Below are 25,127 nucleotides of genomic sequence, written 5' to 3'. Positions count from 1 at the left end.
GACTCCGGACTGCGAACTCCAGACTGGATATTTGACTCTGTGTTGCGCCAGGAGCCAGTCCGGTTGAAGCCGTACTCCGGACTGCGAACTCCCAACTCCGGACTCCGGACTGCGAACTCCGGACTGGATATTTGACTCTGTGTTGCGCCAGGAGCCAGTCCGGTTGAAGCCGTACTCCGGACGCCGGACTGCGAACTCCGAACTCCGAAATCCGGACTGCGAACTCCGGACTCCGTGCTAAATTCTTCGATTCACCCCCGAACAACGTCTCCCCATCCAGAAAAACGAGTGATCACACTTTCCCAAGTCCTTCAATGACTTGGAAAACTGGGGGGCAACTGATGGGGTGTGAAAACACCAGCCTCTCACAGGCTGCCACCTGTCCCAGAGTAGGTGAGACTCAGCCTCTCACAGGCTGCCACCTGTCCCAGAGTAGGTGAGACTCAGCCTCTCACAGGCTGCCACCTGTTCAGAGTAGGTGAGATCCAGCCTCTCACAGGCTGCCACCTGTCCCAAAGTAGGTGAGACCCAGCCTCTCACAGGCTGCCACCTGTCCCAGAGTAGGTGAGACTCAGCCTCTCACAGGCTGCCACCTGTTCAGAGTAGGTGAGATCCAGCCTCTCACAGGCCGCCACCTGTCCTGGACACCTGTCCAGGACACCTCAACAGATTTTCCCTATAAATAGGGGACTAAAGCTCAGACTGATAGGTAATGCGAAAATCCCTTCTCTCCCTAAACTCTTAAGACATCTCCCCTTCACTCCTGCTCATACTGACTTGAGTGTCGAAGGGCCTGTCCGGAGTAAAACCCGGTCTGGTCTTCTGACCTCGCTTGCCTTGTGCAGGACTAAGCACTCACCGCAGGACTCATACTCAACCTCCCTCGTCGCTCGCTCTCAGCTCTTACGCCACTGCTGTACCTGTTACCGATTTTTGGTCTAACAAAAAGTGACACAATTTAATAAACTCTTCACATTAGTTAAATGATTATGTAAGAATGCTAACATCATTTGTCGTGGGCTAAAAGGGCATCCTCTGCTTCTCTGATTCCATTTGTTGGGGTTCCATGTGAAAAAGCAAAGACCCCACATTGGAAAAGTGAATGGATGTGGAAGGGCTAATAAGGACTTGGGCACCATCCGCTCAATGACTTGCTTTTTAAGGATGAGTTATACTTGGGTCCAGCAAGTGGTATCAGAGCGAGGGTATGGTAATAATGGTGTATCCTCGAGGATGGTGAAAAGCCCTCGGGAAAGATCTTGTAGTTCCCACGTTGCTTCTGCATGGAGGGGGAGATTGTAAGGGGTTCCACGCGAAAAACAAAGATCCCACATCGAAAGGTGAATAGGTTTGGAAGGGCTTATAAGAGCGTGGTTAGTGGCTAGCTTTTAAGGGTGAGCTCTACTCAGGTCCCAACACCATCCAAGTGACAAACAAGTATAGAGGTGCCCCTTTTTGGCAAATAATATGTAGCAATGCTCCTTTGGATCTTCTTTTTCCTACTTTTTTTTTCCAGAATCTGATTAGATTGGTCAAGCGCCAATTTTATCACTTTATTAAAATAATATTTGAAATTTTTTGTAATTTATCTACTGCTTTCCACCATGGATGTCATGCTCCAAAATCTCAAGCTGCCAAAACATTTAGGATGAGAATACATTTCTACAACTACATAAGCTCACCTTATTTTTTTAATCAATGTGGAGGATAATCTACAATACTACTACATTTTATACCAAAGAAAAGCGAAGTAAAATGAAGACAATACAATAGTGTAGGTGAGAGCTCTAGAATTGCTTTTGTTACTTTGTGTTTCTTTGTTTTTATGTGTAAGCGGGAATCTTGAAAAAAGAACAATAAAATAAATAATCGCACGGTAGACAAAAAAGAACTATATGCAAGATGAATAGAAGGAGACTTCGTACGAATAGCCAAAAAAGACTTAACAGGGAAACATAGTAAGAAAAAATAACCATAACAGATAACCAAATCTAAAATGGGAGAAGTAGGCAGTATTGTTATTCAACAACAACTTGCAACTAAAAGGAGGGTTGAGAGTAGAAACAAGAGGGCCTGATCCAGTACCTTGTGATGCATGCCAGTCAACAACCTTATTGCTTTTGCAAAAGATGTGTGATATGCCCCAATGTAGCTGTTACCCACAGGGATAGAAAACCTTCTCTTTGCATACGAACTTAGCTTCCAAAGCGATCTTTAAACCTTCTCAGGGAGTACTCGGTATGATATAAAGTTATTTCGATTCTATGTCTTGTTTTCAGCCATTAGGTTATTCTCTAATACTTGGGGGACTCTCTTCAAGGTCTGCTAGTTTGACTAGGCCTTTGGAGAAACCTTATATAAAGGTATCTAAATAAAAAACTGAATTGGGAGAAATTGGTGAGAGTATTTGTAAAATGTGAGTGAGAAATGTGTTTTTCCATTGAGAGAAAAAGAGCTTTCAGCATTACTGCAAGGAAGAGGGGTTATACTTATAGCTGTATGGGGAGTTAGCAAATCTCAGTTCTTGTTTGTAATCCTACAATTTCTTTTCTCATATTGGCATCGGATGTCGCATTTGGACGTAAGCACTATTATTGAACTACGTAAAATTTGTGTGCTCTCTTATGTCCCACTTTTTTCTCTTGTGTTTTCTCATTTTATTTGTTGCTATGTGCCTATGGATTTCACCGTAAATCACTACAATTGGTATTAGAATAAATGAAGGTAATCAGAAAGCAGAAGACTCATTTTCTCCTCCAGTTGGAGTCGACTGAAGTGCGATGTAATTCGGTGATCTATTCACCATTTCAGACTGGAATCATCAATCGGTGATCGGTCCCACGACATCAGATTCTGCACGCTCCAATAAGTTCATTTCTTTTAAATATTTTCTCAATAATCGGGTGTTGAACAATGGAAGTAAAGGCTTCAAATACCCAATTCAAGATTGAAAAGTTTGATGGAAACTGTGGCTTCCTTTATCCTAGAGAAGGGTGAAGGTCATCCTAGTTCAGCAGGGCCTCTTTAAGGCATTGAAGGGAATGGACGGAAAGCCAAAGAACATGATATATGATGGTAAGAGGATGTCAACTCGATGGTTTATGAAGAAAGATTCAATGTCGAAATTATGAGAAATTGTGGAATCTCTATAGGACAAAGAGCTTGACCAATAAGTTGAATTTGAAGCATCGGTTGAACATGTTGATGATGAAGAACGTCAAAAATCTTTGGGAATGCATAAATGTGTTCAATGGGATATTGGGTTAGATTGGCAAAGTTGATGTCAAGGTATATGAAGAAATAAAGGCCATATTTCTTCTTAACCCACTTAGGCCCTGATCGTTTTAGATTATGACAACCGATTGTCAGCCCCAAACCGATTATTGGACTCAAATTTAAACATAATTTTGAGTCCAATAATCTGTTTGGCACTCACAACCGGTTGTCATAATCTTAAATGAACAGGGCCTTAGTTATTCATATGACAATTTGATGATTGCTCTACTATTTGGGAAAGAGGCAATAACAATAGAATAGATTAGTGTTGAGAAAATCCACCAGGCAAATCAACCCGAACGTGCACAAATTTAACGGAAAAGTAAAATAAACCAAGCCACAAGATGAACAACAAGATTTTACGTGGTTCAGCCAAGCCTACTCCACGGGCAAGAAACACGATCTTCCACTATGAGAAAAAAAACAAAATACTAGATTACAATGGATTAATCACAAACCCACAAACCGCAACTCTTTCCTTGCTTCTCAACCAAGACCGTATACAAGAGACTAACTCGAGAAAAAACCCAAAAGAAATCCCAAGAAGGTGCCCCGAGAAGAAACCAAAAGAAGAAACTCCTTCCCTCTCCCTCGCTCTCTCTCTCTTCCCTTCTCTTTATCTCTCCCTTTGGGTTGCCGACACACCCAAGCCTCTTGTCGTTCTACACGGAGAAACCCAATATTACCGTAACACTTCAAGAGACCAAACGACTCTTTATTTCCAAGTTTCTATAAAAACCTAAAATATAGGATAGGAAATCCTATTTCGTTTCCCACCACCAGAAAATTGGCGTGGGAAACAAGGCAACTTTCCAACAATCTCCACCTTGACTTGTTTCCTATCCACTTGAAAATTTTCCGTTGATGTCGCCACTGGTCCGCTATTGCCACAAACCACCATTGGCCTTCTAAAGTACCAACTACACACCCTCGAATCATCCTGGTTCCGACTCCTCCTTATTCGATCAACACGGCCAATGCACATGTGTAGCTGCCAACCCGTTGACTCACCTAGTCAACCCTGGAGAGGGATCTCGATCAATCCTCCCCAATGCAGGTACTGTCATCCTCTCACCATCGTCTGCATCCTGGAAACCTGTCTCTACACCAACTGAGAAAGAGATCCTACGTGTGCGTACACCATTACCTTGTTTCCTTCTAGCCATCGAGATCTTAGGAACACTAGTCACCGTGTCCCCGATCAGACGATATAATCCGCGACACTTCTCTCCTTTCATCAAAACCATACAGCCGCGTGTGATTTTCATGGATCCTGTAGCTGAAAACCTGTAACCCATGGAGTTCAACCGGCCAAGTGACAGTAGATTCCTTCGCATCTTTGGGACATACGCCACACCACTCAAAGTACGAACCACTCCATCAAACATCTTGATCTTCACCATCCCAACTCCCGTGAGGTCACAAGTAGACCCCATCACAAGTAGACCCCGTCATTCCTGCTTGATGTGGCTATATTCCTTGCAACAGTAACATTGCACACCCTTTCCACCGACCCTGGATCTTGACCTGCCTTTTCCTGATCCCCTGTCAGACGACCTTCCTCTTTGATTCCCACCATGAACAATCAACCCATGCTCTTCACTTACACCAAGAACAGGTTTCTTTCGCATCTCATTCGATAAGAGTGACGCCGTGACTTCCTCTAACTTAATTGTCTCCTTACCATACAACAAAGTCGTCACCAAGTTGTCATACGAATCAGGAAGCGAAGTAAGAAGCAAAAGGGCCTTGTTTGCTTCCTTCAACTTTTCGTCAACCTTGTGGAGCTGACAGGGGAAGATACAACCGGTTGGCCAAGCTTTTTGACATATAAAGCTTTTCTAACTTGTCCCATAATTTGGGCGCATCTTCTTCTTCTTCCATAACGTTAAACACAACACTATCTGCGAGACATAGCCGAATCGTGCTGACCGCCTTCGACTCTATGTCTTCCCACTCGGCGTCTGTCATCTTCTCCGGCTTTCAATCCTTTCCCTTCAACACCTTAGATAATCCTTGTTGAACATGGATGTCCTTCACCCTCATCTGCCATAGGGTGAAACTGCCTTTTCCGTCAAATCTGTCGATGTTGAATTGAACAGAACTTGATTTTACCGCCATCTCAGATTACTCCGCACTTCACTGTGTAATGCTCCACCTCGAACGAGAATCTTTTATTGGACAGTCTTTCTACTCCCAAAGATCGCTCTAACCGTGATCCAACCACAACACCCACGATCACTCCACCCGGCCTCGACGATCGCTCCAACCACAGCTCTGATACCACTTGTTGAGAAAATCCACCAGGCAAATCAATCCGATCGTGCACAAATTTAACGGAAAAGTAAAATAAACCAAGCCACAAGATGAACACCAAGATTTTACGTGGTTCGGCCAAGCCTACTCCACGGGCAAGAAACACGATCTTCCACTATGAGAAAAAACAAAATACAAAGATTACAATGGATTAATCACAAACCCACAAACCGCAACTCTTTCCTTGCTTCTCAACCAAGACCGCGCACAAGAGACTAATCCGAAAGAAATCCCAAGAAAGTGCCCCGATAAGAAACCAAAAGAAGAAACTCCTTCCCCCCCCCCCCCCCCCCTCTCTCTGTCTCTCTCTGTCTCTCTCTCTTTTCCCTTCTCTTTCTCTCTCTTTTCCTCTCCCTTTGGGTTGCCGACACACCCAAGCCTCTTGTCATTCTACACGGAGAAACCCAATCTTGCCGTAACACTTCAAGAGACAAAACGACTCTTTATTTCTAGGTTTCTATAAAAACCTAAAATATAGGATAGGAAATCCTATTTCGTTTCCCACCATAGGAAACTGGCATGGGAAACAAGGCAACCTTCCAACAATTAAAACTTTGCTTTTATCTAACAAGATTAGGAGGAAACCCAATCTCAAGAGAAGTCAATATCATGGGTTGATTGCTCAAGCAAAAAATTGAAATGAAAAAATTGATTTATGTCATCTTGGATGGTCCCTCACTGGCGATCCTCGCTGCAGTAGTAATCCGCAATGCACCAAGCTCCTATACAACTGCACTCCCGCGTATGCTATGTAGCGCCTGCACAGAACATTTGTCCAGCAAACAGTTGTTTTTCACTGTCGTTTGCTACACTTAAATGTGTTTTCAGTTCGGTTTTCCACGCTTAAATGTGTTTCTGATGTGGTTTTAAACAGATTCCAGTGTGGTTTTCCACAAACATGCTTCTAATGTGGTTTTACATCAACATGTTTCCGGTGTGTTTTTCCGCACTTAAACATATTTTCAGTGTGTTTTTCCGCATCAGATCAGAATCCTAGTGTTGTTTTCCACACTTGGTCAAATTTCTAGTGTGACTACCTACACTTGATTAGATTTCTGGTTTGACTACCCACACTGGAACATGTTTCTAGTTTGACCATCCACATTTGGGCAGGTTTTCAGTGTGAATATTCACACTTATTAAATTTAAGGTGTGGCTAGTGGCTACCCACACCTGGACATGTTTCCAGTGTGACTATTCACATGGTTTTCTAGTGTGTTTTCCAGACATATCTGTAGTGTGATTATTCACGCTTATCTAGAGTTTTAGTGTGGCTATCTATATCCGGACATGTTTTCCGTGTGTTTTTTCACACATAGTTAGATTTCCAGTGTGACTATCCTCACTTGGACATATTTCAGTGTGGCTATCCACGCTTTATCAGGTCACCAGTGTAGTTATCCACACCCCATTATGCTTTCCAGTGTGTTTATCCACACTTAGACATATTTCCAGTGTAGCTGCCCACATTTTATCCGATTTCTAGTGTGGCTATCCACACTTTGACATATTTTCAGTATGGCTATCCACACTTTATCATGTCTTCAGTGTGGTTACACTTGAGATGATTTTTTTCAATATGGTTATCATCACTTGTTAAGAGCTCCAATTAGGTTTCATTCTGGTTGTCCACACTTGGTTACATTGAGTTTGGCTTCCCACACTAGTCATTTTTTTACTCATATGGATAATGTCCCAACTCTATTGGTATGATTTCATATAAAAACTATCTGGGCCTGGGGACCTATCAGATTTACGACAAAACACAATCTCCTTAATATCATCATGAGATCGAGTAGCAAAAATGAATTTTTTTTTCATCAGAAACCTGGGAAGGGATTTAATTGAGCAGGGCCATGGTCTCAGAATGAGGCAAGCAAGAAGATAACGAGGAATTGATGATCTTTATGCACTGATTAACATTGACTTTCCTTATTTCCTCTTCAGAGCTGAAGGGCGTAGAATCCAACCCAAGTTAATGAATGAAGTTAGAAGCTCTACAAATATTGGTTTTAGATTTGAATTGTTGTTTTCAATGAAATTTCTTAGAAAGAAGGGCTGAAATGCTGAATGAAGTTGTAGTCTTGCAGAAATAATATATTCATTTTCACTTTAATATTTGGGAAGTAAGTGGAGATTGGATTGAATAGATTCAAGTTGGGATTCTCTAACTTCATTAACGGTGCTTTAACTTTTGAGATCATCTTGAAGGCCTTCACTAACGGTGCCTTAACTTCTTCAAGAATGCTTTTTAAACTCCAATTCTCTAACTTCTTGAAAAATTGTTGAATGTTCCTCATTAATAGAAACTTCACAAAGTTCTTTATCAACATGAAGGTACGAGGAAAATTGCATGAATGTCTGGAAATATCATCATTTAGTCATTTATTTTAGTAATATTTATCAAGTCGTGTTAAGTTTATTATTCCTTTTTTTCAATCCGCCGTGGTAGATTTTTTAATCCAAAAAAAATGACTAAATATGAAAATTGTATCTTGTTTGTGCAGATAGCAAGAAGCACTCGTCTCGAACCGTTATTGCTATCACCATTCCTACAGTTGCTGTGGTAGTGCTACTCGCCACCATCTGTAGTTGCTTAGGAAGGAGGAAGGCAAAGAAAAATTCGATTGGTATATATACATGGTTTATGCATTACTTTTTGAATTAAGAACCACTTTCTTCCAAATATAATGGAAATATCTCATCTCTATATGGAATTGCGGAGATAAAAGTGCTAATCCTTTGTGCTTCTAATTCAATAAACATGCCTTTAAGGAGGTAGCTTTCATTTATTTCACGTGATTGGAAAAATTGAAAGCTTCACCTCCTCAAGAAAATCATCTTAAATTAAAATTTCACCATTTTTTACCTTTGCAGGTGGACTTGAAACTAGTAGTGTGGAGTCTGTGCAATTTCCCTTGGGTATAATTATAGCTGCAACTGACAACTTCTCTGAAGCTAATCTGCTTGGACGGGGTGGATTTGGTTCTGTTTACAAGGTAGTAATTAATTATAGTAATGAGAAAAATATAAACATAATTAATTATAGTAATGAAAAACTATTATATGGTTTAGATTCTTTTATCATTTCTTTCTCAGTAGCTTATCTATTTACAGGGTAGGTTGTCAGATGGGCAAGAGATAGCTGTGAAGAGGCTGTTGAGTAACTCTGGGCAGGGTGTAAAAGAGTTCATGAATGAGGTAGCATTAGTTGCTAAGCTTCAACACAGGAATCTTGTTAGGCTATTGGGTTGCTGTGTGAAAGTAGAAGAAAAGATACTTGTCTACGAATACGTTCCCAACAAAAGTTTTGACTACTTTCTATATGGTCTGGCCCTGTTTTCACATACAACTCTTCTACTCTGTTTTTTGGAATTATATCTTCATGTCGCATTAAAATCATGTTTACATCGAATGACACCCTCTAATTCTCACAAAAGAAAAATGAAGCCCATGACTTTGAAACCTTTTCTCAGACATATAATTTTTGATGGGTTGTCTTTTATAATAATCTATGGACACCGATTCATGTGTCAAGTGTCGATACGGATATGAGGAGTTCAACCCAGCAACCCCTAAAAATCTAAAAATGGGGACATGCCCATACATGTACTTATATATAAAAGTATAGATTACTTATCAGTATTCATTTAACAAACTAATAAATCATATGATTAAGGAACTATAACCATTAAAAAAGGATTAAGCGACTATAAGTCTCAAAAAAATCATGAGATAATCAAATAACATTGCATTCATCGATCATATGAAACAGATACGTGGAAAATGATTCATGATATTGATATTAGGGAAGGGACAAAAAAATCGAGCATGAACCATTCACGTAAGGAGAGTAGGGAAGTGCGTGGTTTGCAATAAGCCATGCCTAGGAAGTTGGGCTAAAAAAATTTCAAACATGAAGATTGCCTTCTGGAATATCAGGGGAATTGGGTCAGACAAGAAGAGGAATGCGGTTAAGGATTTGGTTAATAGTAGGAGACTTGACTTAATTGCTATAACCGAGACCAAAACAATAGGTGTAACGGAAATTACCATAAATAAGCTATGGCGTAGAAACAACAGACAATGGGTGGCAAGAGAAGCTCTTGGTACGGCTGGAGGAATTCTTGTGATTTGGAACAGTAGCTCTTTTTAACATGGAAAAGGTGACCATAAAAAATCACTCCTTATCCATTCTATTTACGTCCAGAAATTGGAATGAGAAGTGGAAACTCACGGTGGTGTATGGTCCTGCAAGGGCAAGGGAAAGAAGTGCTTTATGGACTGAATTAAAAGACATAAGGGAGCAGTGGCAGGGGCCATAGATCTTGGGAGGACAAGATTCCCTTATGCAAAAAATAGGCAAGGAAGAATTACCACCAGTATGGGGAACTTGTCAAATCTAATTCAAGATTGCCAGTTAATTGATTTACAATTGGAGGGTGCACGATACACATGATCAAATAAGCAGGATAATCTAATTTTAAGCAGACTTGATCGGGTTCTTATTTCGAAAGAGTGGGGGGAAGCATTTCCTATTATTTATCAAAGAGCTCTGCCGCAACCAACCTCTAATCACAATCCTTGTTAGAGTTGGTGCCCTAAAACTCAGTATATTTCGCATGTTAATCAATAAAAGTTTCTTTTCATGACAAATTATAGGTACTAAAAGTTAAATATATGTGATATGTTACTTATCATTGACACGTATTTGTCCTTAGGTAGCAAAGTAGGAAACCCATGCTCATGGATTCACAGATCCTAGGGAGCAAGGAGATATGGGATTCTGGTTCTTTGCAGACCTTAATAGTTCTTAGTTGGGGTTGAGGTTGGACACCTCCTCCTGTATACAACTAGCATCTATCTTGCCTACATGCACGAGATGTGGAGTGACTTATCTTAATTACTTGGGTAGCGGACCTTAAGCAAGATAGAATTAGTATGACAATGAGAATGCACACTGAACATGATCAACATTAGAGTAGCTTGTGGACAGGAGACAGTTGGGCTATTCTACTAAACAGGACCCTTTACATGTCCTTTAACCTGGGGGGTCATATTGGTCTGTTGGTGAGTCTCTCATTTCTGGTCTATCTAACCGTGATTCTCTTAGAGTCACCAAAGGGTGGAGTGTTGGACAAACCTTCGAGGTCAATAGTTATACCCGACATGGAATTCTCCACCTATTTAATAGGATAACATCTACGGTTTTGGTTAGAGCAGTAGACCTAGAAAAATACCTGGCCAGGTGGATTTGATAAAATGTTTATCAAAAAGGATTTCACAAAATAAGTTTTGAAATATTTTAGCAAATGCAATTGAGGGCCAACACTGCTTGACTGAAAGGTATACCATGAGTGAGCCCAGGTGGTAGTTGATGTCCACCCCCGTTGGACTCAACTCGGTAGATGTGGACTTGGAGAAAGGACTTACACATTTGATGTGATTAGGGGTATGATGATTTGATGGTTATCTTTAGGGTTACATCTCGATGGAGGCCACTAATTCAATGCGATTGTAGTAGCTACGGAGCAATAATCGCAATGGGGCCCACTTGTAGGTTTTGCAGGATCTACCGTTAAACCTTTGCTACGATCCCACTCACTACTCGATTGACCTATTATAATCTATTAGATAGAGGTCCCACATTTATTTGGTTGCTCACACGAACTAGTTTCGTGGCATTGGATGCATTGAAAGGATATACACAATGTATATAGTGTATATGCACTATGAGATACATTGGGAATACCAAAATGGTTAAGTATTAACCATAAGGGTATTTTGGGAATATCATAAATTATATTGGAGCTTTAATCCTATTGGTTAGGATTGGATTGCATTTATTTAATTGGGAATTAAATGTGAAATGCAATGGGAATTTGAATTAGATAAGTGAACCCACATGGGACGAATTTGGGTGGGACCCATGTCACACGCCCCATGTGGTGTGCCATTATCAATTTGGAATTCAAATAATATTTAGAATATTATTGCTTGATTTGTTTTCCAAAGTAAAGCAACATATGTGATGAAATTGGAAAGAGGGAGAAAGAAAGAAGAACAAACAAAATTGGAAACTTGGGAACCACATGGGGCAACCAAGGGTTGCTTGGGCAGCAAGCAATCCCCTTGGGGGACGTCCCATGTGGGTTTCCATATGTGGGGTTGCTTGCTTCCCAATTTGTGCTTCCAATTGTGGCTAGTTTACATTGTTTTGGGGATTTCTCTAGAAACCTTGGATTGCGCATATGAAAATTGAAAACTCTATAAATACAAGACATATGACTGGAGTTTTCTACATCTCTTCCATAATTCCATGTGCTGGAAATTGGTAGAGAAACCTCAAAGTCTTTCTCCTCTTCTTCTCCATCAATTCCATCAACTAGTTTTGTCTTTTCTAGGTCGAAGACAAACAACCAACCATGCTCCATTGATCTAAATACATATTCCCATATTATAATATGATTTAGATCAGATTATAAAATGAACAAAGAGAGTTGTACACACAATCCTTTGCGTAACAAAAGGAATCCATCGATTCAACTTGCGGTTTCGCGTCGATTAGATTGCCGGCGAATTTTCGAGGAGTAGATCAAGTGGACGAGTTCTTTTCTACATAAAGGTATTTATATTTGTGTTTATTAAATCACATTAAAATCAATTAGTCCCTAGGAATCCTGGGTTAGAGCAAAAATTTTGTTCTACACGGTTTATTCTTCCGCTACGTGTAGCGATTTTGCTCAGGGCTATACAACCTTTCTAACAATCATATCCTCTTGTAAATGACCGAATTTACTAGTGGGCTGAGACCATTCAGATTTGACCTTTCATTATGCGAAAATCCGGGTTTTGGAGATGAGATTAAACAATGGTCGAATGAGATTCATGTGGATGGATGGAAAGGTTTCATTCTTTCCAAGAAATTCAAAGCACTTAAACAAAAAATCAGGGAATGGCAGAGAAGCTATGATTTGGCCGACACTTTGAATTTATTGCTGACATGCGTATCGTGTCCTACACGACACCCGTGTCCACACTTGTCGACACTCCTTTGGACACTTCTAAATGTAGTGCGACTTAATGTGGGAGTGTTGACATGTTTTTGTATAGTGTCAAGTGTGAAATTTTGTTTTACTATTGAATATTGTATTTACCTTTTTATTAGTAACTCTTCTTTTAGCTCTTTTTTAACTAGTATTTGTTGTTATATCTCCTCTCCTAAACCTAAAGTCCTAAACAAACTCTTATTCCAATATTATATCCATTGCATCCTACTGGTCTACCTTTCTCACTTCATATTGGAGACTAAAGATAATAGATTAAATTGATGAATGTGTTGTTATTTGGTTATCTCACGTTTGTTTTAGATTATAGTTGATTAATCCTAAGATTTATTAGTTTGCTAAATGAATACTGCATTTATATTGTTGCAAATTATGACAATAACCGGTCTGCATGTGTACAGGTGTGTCACAATTTCTAGAATTTTAAGAGTTGCCATGTTAGACACTTTGTATCCGTGTTGAAACTCAACACACAAATCCGTGCCCACAAATCATAATTATATATACTTTATATTTTAGCCGTATCCCCGTTTCTAAATTTTGGGATTTTATCATGTCCGTCACTGTGTCTGTTTCGACACTCGTGTCCGTGTCCACAAATCACACAAATCATAGCAGAGAAGGGAGGAAGGAACAAAGAAGTTCATAAAAGAAGAAATATTAGCCTCTTTACACAATTTGGAACGGAAGGAAGAAATTGCAGAAATGGAGTTTAAAGACAAGATGGAAAGAATAACTCTAATGGAAGAGCATGAGGAAATACTAAGAAGAGAGGAGATAAGTTGGCACCAAAGATATAGAGCCTTATGGCTCAAAGAAGGTGTTCCCAAATACTTCCATAGAATGGCAAATGTGAGAAGAAGAATAAATGCCATTAACTGCATCATGGAGGGTGAAAACTTGGTGGAAGATAAAGAACGCATCAAGGATATTATTATCTGCTTCTTTTCCAAGTTATATACTCAAGAGTACGAATGGAGACCAAAACTTGATGGCATAGAATTCCAAAGGATATCCCAATATCAAATGGAGCATTTGGAAAGAAACTTTTCGGAGGAGGAGGTTGAAAGCACATTATTCTCCATGGAAAAATATAAAGACCGGGACCCGATGGATTTCCTATGGCATTTTATCTAAGGTATTGGGGAATTATCAAGGAAGATGTCAAGGCTTTCATACATGAATTCTATGAAAGGGGCATAACAAACAAGGAAGCTAGTACGACCTTCATCACTCTTATCCCCAAAAAAGAGGGGGTCATTGGTCTCAAGTATTTCAGACCGATTAGTACAAGCTATTGGTGAAAATTTTGCTAGAAGACCAAAAGGTGTAATGGGAGATATAATTTCAAAATTTCAAAGGGCTTTCGTCAATGAAAGACAAATTTTGGATTGAATACTTATTGCTAATGAGATTCTTGATAGTTCGAAGAGAGATGGTCCAACAGGTCGCATTACGTTGAAAAAGCATATGACCATGTTGATTGGAAAGTGTTGGATTTTATCCAAGAAAAGATGGGCTTTGGCACTAAATGGAGAAAATGGATGATGTCATGTATATCGTCGGCTTCTTTCTCAATCCTATTGAATGGAACCCCGGTGGAATACTTTGGAAGTTCAAGAGGTTTGAGGCAGGGGGCCCTATTTCGCCTTATCTATTCATTATGGTTGTGGAAGCACTTAGCTTATTAATATCAGAGGCAGAAATGAAGGGATATTTAAAGGGACTAAAACCGAGTCGAAATTCCCAAACGGCACCTTCAATATGCGGATGACACATTGGTATTCATTGAGGAAGATGGGAAGTCAATTGATAATTTAAAGAGGGTTTTTCGGTGGTTTGAAATAACATCGGGATTGAAAATAAATTTTTCCAATAGTGTTATAGCCGGTATCAATGTGGAACAGGTAGTGAAGAGATATGCTGAAAATCTTGGTTGTAGAAAAGAAATGTTACCTATAACTTATCTTGGCCTACCGCTAGACTATGGAATCCCAAAGGTTTAGCAATGGGACCCGGTGGTGGAGCGAATTGAAAGAAAGCTTGCCACATGGAAGAAAAAAAACATCTCTTTTGGAGGTAGAATCACTTTGATCAAGGCGGCCTTAGCCAACATGCTGGTATATTATATGTCTCTTTATAAAGTACCGACAAAAATAGCCCAAAGAATTGAGAAGTTGCAAAGAGATTTTCTATGGGAAGGGGATCGAAAAAACAAGAAGCTAAAGCATTTAATGAACTGGAAGAAGGTGACAAAATTGAAGAAACATGAGGGACTGGGGATTGGGAAAATCAAGCTGCGAAATAAAGCATTTCTAGGCAAATGGTTGTGGAGATTTGGTAAGGAAAAAGAGGCTCTTTGGCATAAAGTCATTGGGGACAAATATGGGAGAGGGTGGGGGGATTGGGATGCTAGGAACCCGGTCGTAGGAAAACGTTCGGGTGCATGGAAGTCTATTTGTGTCTCACGTGTCCTTTTTAAGTCTCTAATTAGATTTAGAGTTGGCATGGTGGATGAGGTTTGTTTTTGGGGGGATCTGTGGGTTGGGGGGTCTCCTTTATGTCATGCATTCCTGAACCTATTTAATTTAGTAACCAATAGAGACTCCAAAGTTTTTGACTATTTGGTGAGGGTGAGGGAAATGGGTGGGGTTTTTGGGATATTAGACTTAGGCATAACCTCAAAGACAATGAAATTGAAGTTTCTCCGCTTTCCAAAACCTCTTAAATTCCTACCATTGTTCACCCTTCGAACCGGACCATAGAGTTTGGACTCCTGAACCACAAGGGGGCTTCTCAAATGATGGTTGTAGGAAAGCCTCTAACCATGCTAAAATTTGGAAATCCACTGCCCCTCTAAGGGTTGTTGCCTTTACGTGGACCGTCATTCATAAAAGTATCAACACATGTGATCGGATCAAAAGAAGAAAGATCCAAGAGGCAAGTTGGTGTGTCTTATGCAAAAGGTCAGAGGAATCGTTGGGCCATCTATTATTGCACTGCCCTTTCTCCAACCACCTTTGGACAGATGCGATAAAACCTTTGGTCTGAAATGGGTCTTCCCAAACGAGTTCAAGAAGGTACTATTACATTGGACTAGTGGTCCTTTTGGCAATACAGGTCAAGCGATGTGGAAATTACTCCCATATGTAATCATATGGAATATTTGGAATGAAAGAAACAATCAGATTTTTGAGGGGAAGGAGAAGCGGGCACATCAAGTCACACTTGAAATCAAAATCAAATTGATTGCATGGACTAGAGAGAAGATGGGTCTCATTTATGGAGTTGGTGAAATCTTAAGAAATTGGCATGCCGTGATATGGGAAAGAAGATAAAGGAAGAAATAAGTCCAAAGTGGAAGGCACCGCCAGAGGGATGGTTCAAGTTGAATTTTGACATAAGCTTGATTGGCAACCCAGGTAAAGCCAGGATTGGTGGTGTGATTCAGGTTGCAAATGGGATAGTGGTAAACTAGTAATGTCTTATTTGGGCCCGGTGGGAATCTGTGATACTAATGAAGCCAAAGTAAAAGCGCTTCTCTTTGGACTTAGATGGTATTCGAAATACAACTTGGGCCCCCTTATCGTTGAGGGGGGACTCATTGAACACCATTGCTTGGGCCACCAATAAATCCAAGGGCCCTTGGAAGCTTGAAAATTCAATAGTGGAGATTCAGGATTTGGTACGGGCCATATGTCCTAGAATAGAACACGAGAAGATCGGCAAATGAAACGGCGGATCGAATAGCAAAAGATGGCGTGCATGTGGAATCGATGATCATATCTACCGCAACTCTCACAGATGGTAATGGTTTGGCGAATATAAATACCTAACAATGTTGGCACTTTAGTACTGGTTTTTTGGATGTAATTCTATTCAAGTTGTTACTGTAACACTTGGAGACACCTTGTCCCCTTGGATATCATCTCTTTTTGATGAAATGAACTGTCACTTTTCAAAAAAAAAGATAGACCAATAAGATTAAGCAAGAGACCTGCAGGAATAAGTACTAGTTGGGAGGTCGTCCCTGGTGGTTCAGTCTGACTGGCAAGACCCTCTGTGGATTCGAATCAAAATTCTTTCTATTTGACCATTGAACCGGTTGGAAGAGATTAATAGTTCGCCTTTGGTGCTTACCTCTGATCGATTCATGGAAAGGATTGAGTGGATTCGGAAAAAATATATGGGCAACTAGACTGGAACAGCTCAGCTTAATAGCTTCTATCGGCACCAGATCCCGCATTCATTGATCTAATCTAGTTATATTCAGTCTTCAATATGCATTGAGAAAGAGAGACCAATAAGATTCAATGAATATAAAATTAGAAGTGTTTGTTTAGTTTTTTAGGTTTAGGGAAGGGGTATAACAGCAAATATTAGTTAACGAAGAGTTAAAAGAAGATTTAATAATAAAATAAGAGTTAATGATAATGAGGAGGTAAATGCTATATTTGATAATAAATAGTATTTCAATTGACATGGTACAATAATGTCTCTACACGTCCACATTAAGTCTGATAGTTCTAGTAGCACGTTTTTAAGTGTTGAAAGGAGTGTCGACATGCATGTCTGTTGAAAATTCAAAGTGTCAGCTAAATCGTAGATAATTTACTTTGTCCGGAGTTCTAAAAACAGAGCCTTTTTCCTTTCCTTTTCTTAACTATCTTTGCTTTCCAAGATAAGAAATAAATTAATTAAAATAACATAGGAAAGATACAGATACAAGAAGGGTCCTCTAGGATAAGAAATATCCATTAGCATACGTTTGGGAATAGTGGTAACTTGATAAATCTAATTGTGATGTATACATCTTTAAATTGCTTAATTACTTATTAAACTCATTTTCATCTTAACATGATCTTGTGTGTATGAGCGTGCAGATCCAAATAAAAGGGTACAGCTGGATTGGCAAAGACGTTACAAAATCATTGAAGGGATTGCTCGAGGCCTTCTTTATCTTCACGAAGATTCTCGACTTAGGATTATCCATCGGGATCTCAAAGCTAGCAATATTTTGCTAGATGAGGAGATGAATCCTAAAATCTCAGATTTTGGCATGTCAAGGATTTTTGGCGAGGACCAAACTCATGGAAATACAAACAGAGTTGGTGGGACATAGTATGTTTTGGAACTGTGACTCCTTGCTCATTTATTTTATCTACTAACCTAATAGCTCTTATCATTCAGAAAAAAAAAATCCTAATAGCTCTCTATTTATTCAGTAAATCATCAAGCATCCATGACCTTCAACAAATGAAAACTATTTTTTTTTTTAAATATGATAAGTGTCATTAATATTTATATAGCATTCAGGACCAGCAGTCCCAGCCTGCCACAGAAGATATTAACATATAATGGCAAGGGCCTACCCAAAGCCAAATCAGAGTAAACAAAAAGTGAATTACAGTCCTTACAACTATTCCGTAAACTGCCCATATACGAATCCTCGATGATTTGCACGAAACCATCTGGTTAATGCTGAAAGTACTAATTTTCCTCCCAAAAATTCATACTTGTAGATGAACTACGACTAGCTGAATAAAAGCTTCCAACTTAGATACAGACCTCCAAAAAGATATAGCAATGGTACTTAATACCAGATAAAGCCCAGGCGAAAGAATGAATCTCTCAAGCCATGGCTACAAGATATCTGTGTCAAACGAGAGTTTCCGATTGCTATTACCTTAAAAATTGTCGATGGGTCCAATCTCCCCCTTTCACCTAAGGGTCCATCCGAAATCAACACACCGAGAACAACCTATCTCTACTCAGTCAACCAATGCCAGAGTCATATTTCATCGAACAAACACTATGCGGAAATCCAAAAACTCTAAATACTTCTAAATTCTAACCTTGCTTGTGAACCTCCTCTTTTTCTTTCCCCCTTCTCTTCTTTTTTCGGGCCGGAAGGCTTTTATACAGGGTTGTTACCCTCGGCCCCCTTAACCTCCTCCTTTATTTCAACCTCTTTTCTTTCCATCAGATTCCTAATTGCCATTGAGTGAAATAATTTTTTTGTAGCATCCAAATCTTCATCAAAACCTATTCCAAAAACATCGCCTACTGCTAATAATTCATCCATTTCCTCACGGGGAGCAACAATATCTTCTTCCGAGTCCAGAGATTCCAATAGAGTTGAGTTTGCCTCTTGCATTTCTTCCACAATGCCTATCCGGTTCCGGATCTCGAGACTGACTTCCCTGTCAAGAGTGTCCCTTGACTCCTGAGACACACCTTCAGGGGGAATCAACATTTTTTCTAGCCGTTTTATCTCCACTGCCTTATTCCCCTCCCAACATTGTCGACGAGCCTAACGCTCATCAGCTAGGGCCTTCTGGAAAAAATCCATCTTGTAAATCTGAACGAAGACTTCCTTTGGGCCTGATTTGCCTGTCATTAAAAGAAATCTTTCTCCGTTGTCCAAGGCTTCATTCTTAAACTGCTTCCATTGCTGTTTCAGAATTTTCATTGAAACTTCCTTGGGTGTCGGACACTCTTCCGATGCTAGTTGTTCATCATATTCTGGTCTCGGAGAAGCTGTAGATCACCCACCTCAAAAGAAGCTGCCTCCCACATCCTTAGAAAGGAAGAGGGAGAAGAAGCCAATGGAGGTATAGGAGGTCTAAAAGGTTTATCAAAGTCCTTCAAAAGAGAACTAAACTTAGAAGCTAAAGATAAATTTTTGGGGTCATCTCTCTTGCGGAAGCCCAGAAGGTTCCGTTTAAAGAGAGACAAGCCACCCTTTGTAGCTGATAGATATTTTTTCTCGATAAATGCGCCCCCCCCCCCCCCCCGGCCCTTTATGACATGAATCTGTGTTTTTGAGCCAAGAGTCAGAAGTTAATGCACCGGTCTCTTTCAACCGACTATTAGTTTCCTTCGAAACATATTTCGAAGCTGAGGAGTTTTTATTCTTTTTAAAGAAACGTGTTTTGATCTTGACAGCCTTTTCAACTGACACAGGTTGAAAACTACAATCAGATATATCCTTTCTCGAACCTTTCCCCATACAGATGCTCGATTTAGCTTTTAAAGACTTCTGACCAGATTTATTTTTTTATCTGACCAAGGTCCCTTTCAATGATGGGATTGAACTTTGCACGGCTTCCGGCTGGATGGCCATTCCCGATGTTGCAGAAAATTCAAAATCAGGCGTAGGTGGAACCAACAGCTGCTTTCCTTTTGAAATGACCAAATTGTCCCCAGAGACTACCGGAGAGGGCCCATTCACCGGCGATTTCACTACCGGGGGGGAATCTACGGGAACCCCAACCTCCGAAGCCACCGGAAGAGAGTCAATCGGGACCCCCACCTCCTTGAAGGCCTTTAATGGTTCCTCCACTAACCTAACGCCAATGGGATAAATCATAGAGTCTACCATGATATTTATGAAGGATGGCAAGCAGTTCCATAAGGGCTTTAAGACTTTAACAGAAGCAAATTCCATACAATGGTCATGGGTACCCAACAATTGGGAATCCAAGATCTGACCGAAATGTTGGCCCAGAATTTCCACAGTAGAAAGGGACCAGGCATGAAGGGGTATGTTAGAGAAGCTTAGTTTTACCGTCCTTGCACCGGTATTTAGAATTGGAGACCATGGTTGGAGGGAAACAAGATAGCCTCCCAAAGCATCACCCCCTTTTCGAAGAATGGAAGTGGCTTGATTCTGGGATTCAAAGGAGAAAAGCACAGAAAGAGGACTCAAACAAAATGAATTGCTAAGTTGTGGCAAGTTCCATTGTCGCTTAGCCCAGAACCAAAGCTCCTCCCGAGGACTCTATTCCTCAAAGTACCTATCAAGCAACTTTTTAGAAGCTTCTTTCAGTCGGTAACCAATTCAATAGGTATGGAAATTACTAGATTACCCTCCCTGGAGGGCTCAAGGAAGATATTGTGAGGCATCTTTCGAACCCATATCTTGCCAGAGTCTACCTTTGTTCAAGTATTGGCCTTCGGCTCCAAGCACTTCCTACAGATGTTCCGCAGGCCAAAATTATAGTAATTACATTTCAAACATTTCCAATCACTGACACTATACTGTAAATCATTCCTCCTAACATTTGCACTGCCATTATTGAACTCCAACCTCCTATTCATCAAACCCAAGTCCTCCTAGCTCCCAAGAGATCTGGAATAGGGTCTGAGGGGAGCCCATGGAAGCTCTGTAATCTTCCCTTGACTAAGGAAAATCAGAGATCTTTGGCAACAGCTTTTAGAGATATTAAGAGTGCAGAAAGCTTCTTGAGCCGAGTATCCACAATCCATAAGATCTAGATAGGACGGGGATACCCATTCTAGATTACTGTCGCAAATGCACCGATCGGAAAAGTGTAGCCCAGCCGGAAACTGAGCTCGCTGTCCGTAATTGGAGTGCCGACGGTTGAAAAAATCCCGGACAGACATTCGTACTTACGGATCTCTCCGTTTTAGTATTTATTTTTCTTCTCCATGGGCATATTTTGGATCTTCGGAAGGCATAAGATTTGGGATTTGTCCAGTATCATCTGGGGTTGGATATTCTATGGGTTTTCTGTTACTACGTTCAAAACTCCTCCGCATTAACAAATGAAAACTAATAGCTCTCTATTTCTGACTTGCAGTGGATACATGGCCCCTGAGTACGCAATGCATGGGTTATTTTCTGTTAAATCAGACGTGTTTAGCTTTGGCATTTTACTTTTGGAGATTGTGACTGGTCAGAAGAGCAGTAGTTTCTATCATTCAGATCTTTCTGAGGACTTACCAAGCTATGTAAGTAGGAATTTTCCTCTTCATTTTCCACCATTGACATCAAAATTAACATCTCATTTTAAGACTTCTTATCTTTGGTACAATTTAGTTTGGAAACACATCTAAATTCATATGAATGTATCTATGATTTGGCTTAGGCGTGGAGACATTGGAATGATGGAAGGATTTCAGAGATTATAGATTCGTCTTTGAGGGAGTGTTCTCCGATGAATGAAGTTACAAGATGCATCCACATTGCTTTATTATGCGTTCAAGATGATGTAGCTGATAGACCAACAATGTCTTCAGTTGTTCTCATGCTAAATACTTTCTCTATCAATCTTTCATCACCACTACAACCTGCATATTCTATGGTTACCCGAACAGGGTCCGATGTTCATGGACGCACACGGGTGTCAGTAAATGAGGCTTCGATTACTGAGTTAGACCCTCGATAGTTTAGTTTGAAAGGTGTATTTAAAATTGCATTGATATTTGTATATTTACTTAAATTTTCTTATGCAATACTTTCTTTGTGCAATATATTATATTTTGCAATATAGAAGATGTGATAGGACTTTCTATCGCCAAACCCTTTATCAAGGATTGCAGAATCTGAGGTGGGGAAATTGGTTGATGGATGATTACGCTGAGAAATTATATGAATGTATTTCTTGAAATTACATGTGAGAAAGTACAGAGCAGATGTGGCAAGGTATAATTTTTCAAGAGTTTTTATATACTGTAAGACCATAATGTCCAGTATTTTAAAAAACAATAATGTACGGCTAGGCTTACACCGTAGGATAATCCAAACCGTCCATTTGATGGGCCACAAGGTCAATAGGTTGTGCCCCACAAATCATTTCCATAGGATGATCCCAACCTTCTGATCTATAGATATTTCCATAAATGAAGTTCACTATAGATCAAAGGGCTTGGATCATCCTACTTACGTAGTGGCCGATGAAATGGTTGGTTTGGATCATCCTAGCATGCCGTACATTACTTTATGAAAACTACTAGACTCTACGGGCTTCCACCATAGAAAATCTCTTTTTTCACATACCGTGGATAGTAGCAGAAAAACGAGATTTTATATGGTGTAAGCCCTTAGGCTCTGTTCACTTGCGTTCCCGGGAAAGCAAATCCCTGGAAAACAGACTCTTTTCCTTGACAAGATAGAATTCTGGTGTTCACTTGCTTTCCTGAGAAAGTAACAAGCCTAAGTAGAATATGTCAAATAATGACATGAAAATTGCCAAAAATGATGTGGAAATGTCTCTTTTCTCACAAGTGTGGGAAACCAAATCCCACTATTTTTGTCGGATTTGCTTTACCAGGAAAACTAGTGAAAAAAGGTGGGCAAGCAGTTTTTCGGGAAAGCTTTTCCTGCACAATTCCTGCGCACGTGAACAAGAACGAGAAACCTTTGCCTACACAGTTTTCCTGGATTTCTTTTCCTAATGCCATATAGGGCCTGCACCATAGGATGATCTAAAGTCTAAACTGTCTTTTGGAGAAATTATATGGTGTAAGCCCTTATAGTCTCGTATTTTTCTAAAATACTGTACGGCTTACACCATGGGTCATAACATAAATAGGTTGTGCCCAAAAAATTATTTCCAAAGGATGATCATAAGCTCCCCATCTATAATATCAACCTATTTATTTATGTTCTGACCCATCAAATGGACGGTTTGGTCACCTATGGTGTAGACCGTACAGTAGTTTTAGAAAAATACGGGACTATAAATTACACCGTATAATTTCTCCACAAACAGTATGTATAGTGATTATTGACCAGAACAGTTGTGAAAAGGTTGTGTTCCGAGAAAACCATCTCGAAGTTGAAGTTGTCGACAGAGTCAGAGCATCCCTACTCGTACAAATTGTCATGGCTAAAACGTAGTGTGACCAAATATTACTTGATTATGTTTTTCAGTCGTTAAATTTAGGAAAAATTGTTAGAAAAATGCAAAGTTTTGGTTAAATTGTCAAGTAAGGGTTCTTTTTATTTGTGAAATAGGAGTTGTCAGTGCCTTTAGAAATCCCAAAGGACAAGAATACCCTCCCTTCTCTTTTTTCCTTCACCTTTTTAGCTCACTTCCCTATGCATTTTCACCTACCCTATCACCTTTTTAGTTCACTTCCCTAATGGTTCCGAGATATAAAATGTGGTTCCCTAGTGGTTCCGGGGTATAAAATGTGGTTCCATAGTGGTTCTGGGGTATAAGATGCGGTTCCTAGTGGTTCCGGGGTATAAAATATGGTTCCCTAGTGGTTCCGGGGTATAAAATGTGATTCCCTAGTGGTTCCGGGGTATAAAATGTGGTTCCCTAGTGGTTACAAGGTATAAAATGTAATTCCCTAGTGGTTCCGGGGTGTAAAATGTGATTCCCTAGTGGTTCCGGGGTGTAAATGGGGTTCCCTAGTGGTTCCGAGGTGTAAATGGTGGTTCCATAGTGGTTCTAGGGTATAAAATGTGGTTCCCTAGTGGTTTCGAGGTATAAAATGTGGTTTCCTAGTGGTTCCCTAGTATAAAATGTGGTTCCCAAGTGGTTCCGGGGTAGAAATTGTGGTTCCCTAGTGGTTCCGAGGTATAAAATGTGGTTCCCTAGTGGTTCCGAGGTATAAAATGTGGTTCCCTAGTGGTTTTGTGGTATAAAATATGGTTCCGTAGTGGTTCCGGGGTATAAAATGTGGTTCCGTAGTGGTTCCGGGGTATAAAATGTGGTTCTCTAGTGGTTCCGGGGAATAAAACGTGGTTCCCTAGTAGTTCCGAGGTATAAAATGTGATTCCCTGGTGGTTCCGGGGTGTAAATGGGGTTCCCTAGTGGTTCTGAGGTATAAATGGTGCTTCCATAGTGGTTCCAGGGTATAAAATGTGGTTCCCTAGTGGTTCCGAGGTATAAAATGTGGTTCCCTAGTGGTTCCATAGTATAAAATGTGGTTCCCGAGTGGTTCCAGGGTAGAAATTGTGGTTCCCTAGTGGTTCCGAGGTATAAAATGTAGTTCCCTAGTAGTTCTATGGTAGAAAATGTGGTTCCGTAGTGGTTCTGGGGTATAAAATGTGGTTCCGTAGTGGTTATGAGGTATAAAATATGGTTCCGTAGTAGTTCCAGGGTATAAAATGTGGTTCCCTAGTGGTTTCGGGGAATAAAATGTGGTTCCCTAGTGTTTTCGAGGTATAAAATGTGATTCCCTAGTGGTTCCGGGGTGTAAATGGGGCTCCCTAGTGGTTCAGAGGTAAAAATGGTACTTCCATAGTGGTTCCAGGGTATAAAATGTGGTTCCCTAGTGGTTCCGAGGTATAAAATGTGGTTCCTTAGTGGTTCCTTAGTATAAAATGTGGCTCCTAAGTGGATCCGGGGTAGAAATTGTGGTTCCTTAGTGGTTCCGAGGTATAAAATGTGGTTCCCTAGTGGTTCTGTGGTAGAAAATGTGGTTCCGTAGTGGTTCCGGGGTATAAAATGTGGTTCTGTAGTGGTTCCGAGGTAGAAAATCTTGTTCCCTAGTGGTTTCGAGGTATAAAATGTGGTTCTGTAGTGGTTTCGGGGTAGAAAATCTGGTTCCCTAGTGGTTCTGAGGTATAAAATATGGTTTTGTAGTGGTTCTGGGGTATAAAATCTGGTTCCGTAGTGGCTCCGGGGTATAAAATGTGGTTCCGTAGTGGTTCCGGGGTATAAAATGTGGTTCCCTAGTGGTTTCAGAGTAGAAAATGTGGTTCCC

The 25,127-nt window shown here is 40.2% G+C and overlaps 1 pseudogene across 1 annotated transcript in view; it reads left to right on the top strand.

Moving 5' to 3' along the window:
• LOC143857319 (cysteine-rich receptor-like protein kinase 10) overlaps positions 1–22,076 on the top strand; it is a 33,643-nt pseudogene extending 11,567 nt beyond the window's left edge. The window contains exons 2-7 of the transcript XR_013238614.1: positions 8,100–8,222; positions 8,470–8,591; positions 8,710–8,920; positions 17,543–17,780; positions 21,266–21,416; positions 21,554–22,076. The product of XR_013238614.1 is annotated as a cysteine-rich receptor-like protein kinase 10 (transcript). The remainder of the gene's footprint in view (positions 1–8,099; positions 8,223–8,469; positions 8,592–8,709; positions 8,921–17,542; positions 17,781–21,265; positions 21,417–21,553) is intronic.
• The last annotated feature ends 3,051 nt before the right edge of the window (positions 22,077–25,127 follow it).

Source organism: Tasmannia lanceolata, unplaced genomic scaffold (genome assembly GCF_043159265.1).
Source record: "Tasmannia lanceolata isolate RefF3 unplaced genomic scaffold, GAP_Taslan_0.1 ptg000024l, whole genome shotgun sequence".
NCBI classification, from domain to species: domain Eukaryota; kingdom Viridiplantae; phylum Streptophyta; class Magnoliopsida; order Canellales; family Winteraceae; genus Tasmannia; species Tasmannia lanceolata.
This window is presented reverse-complemented; position numbering and strand designations above follow the sequence as displayed.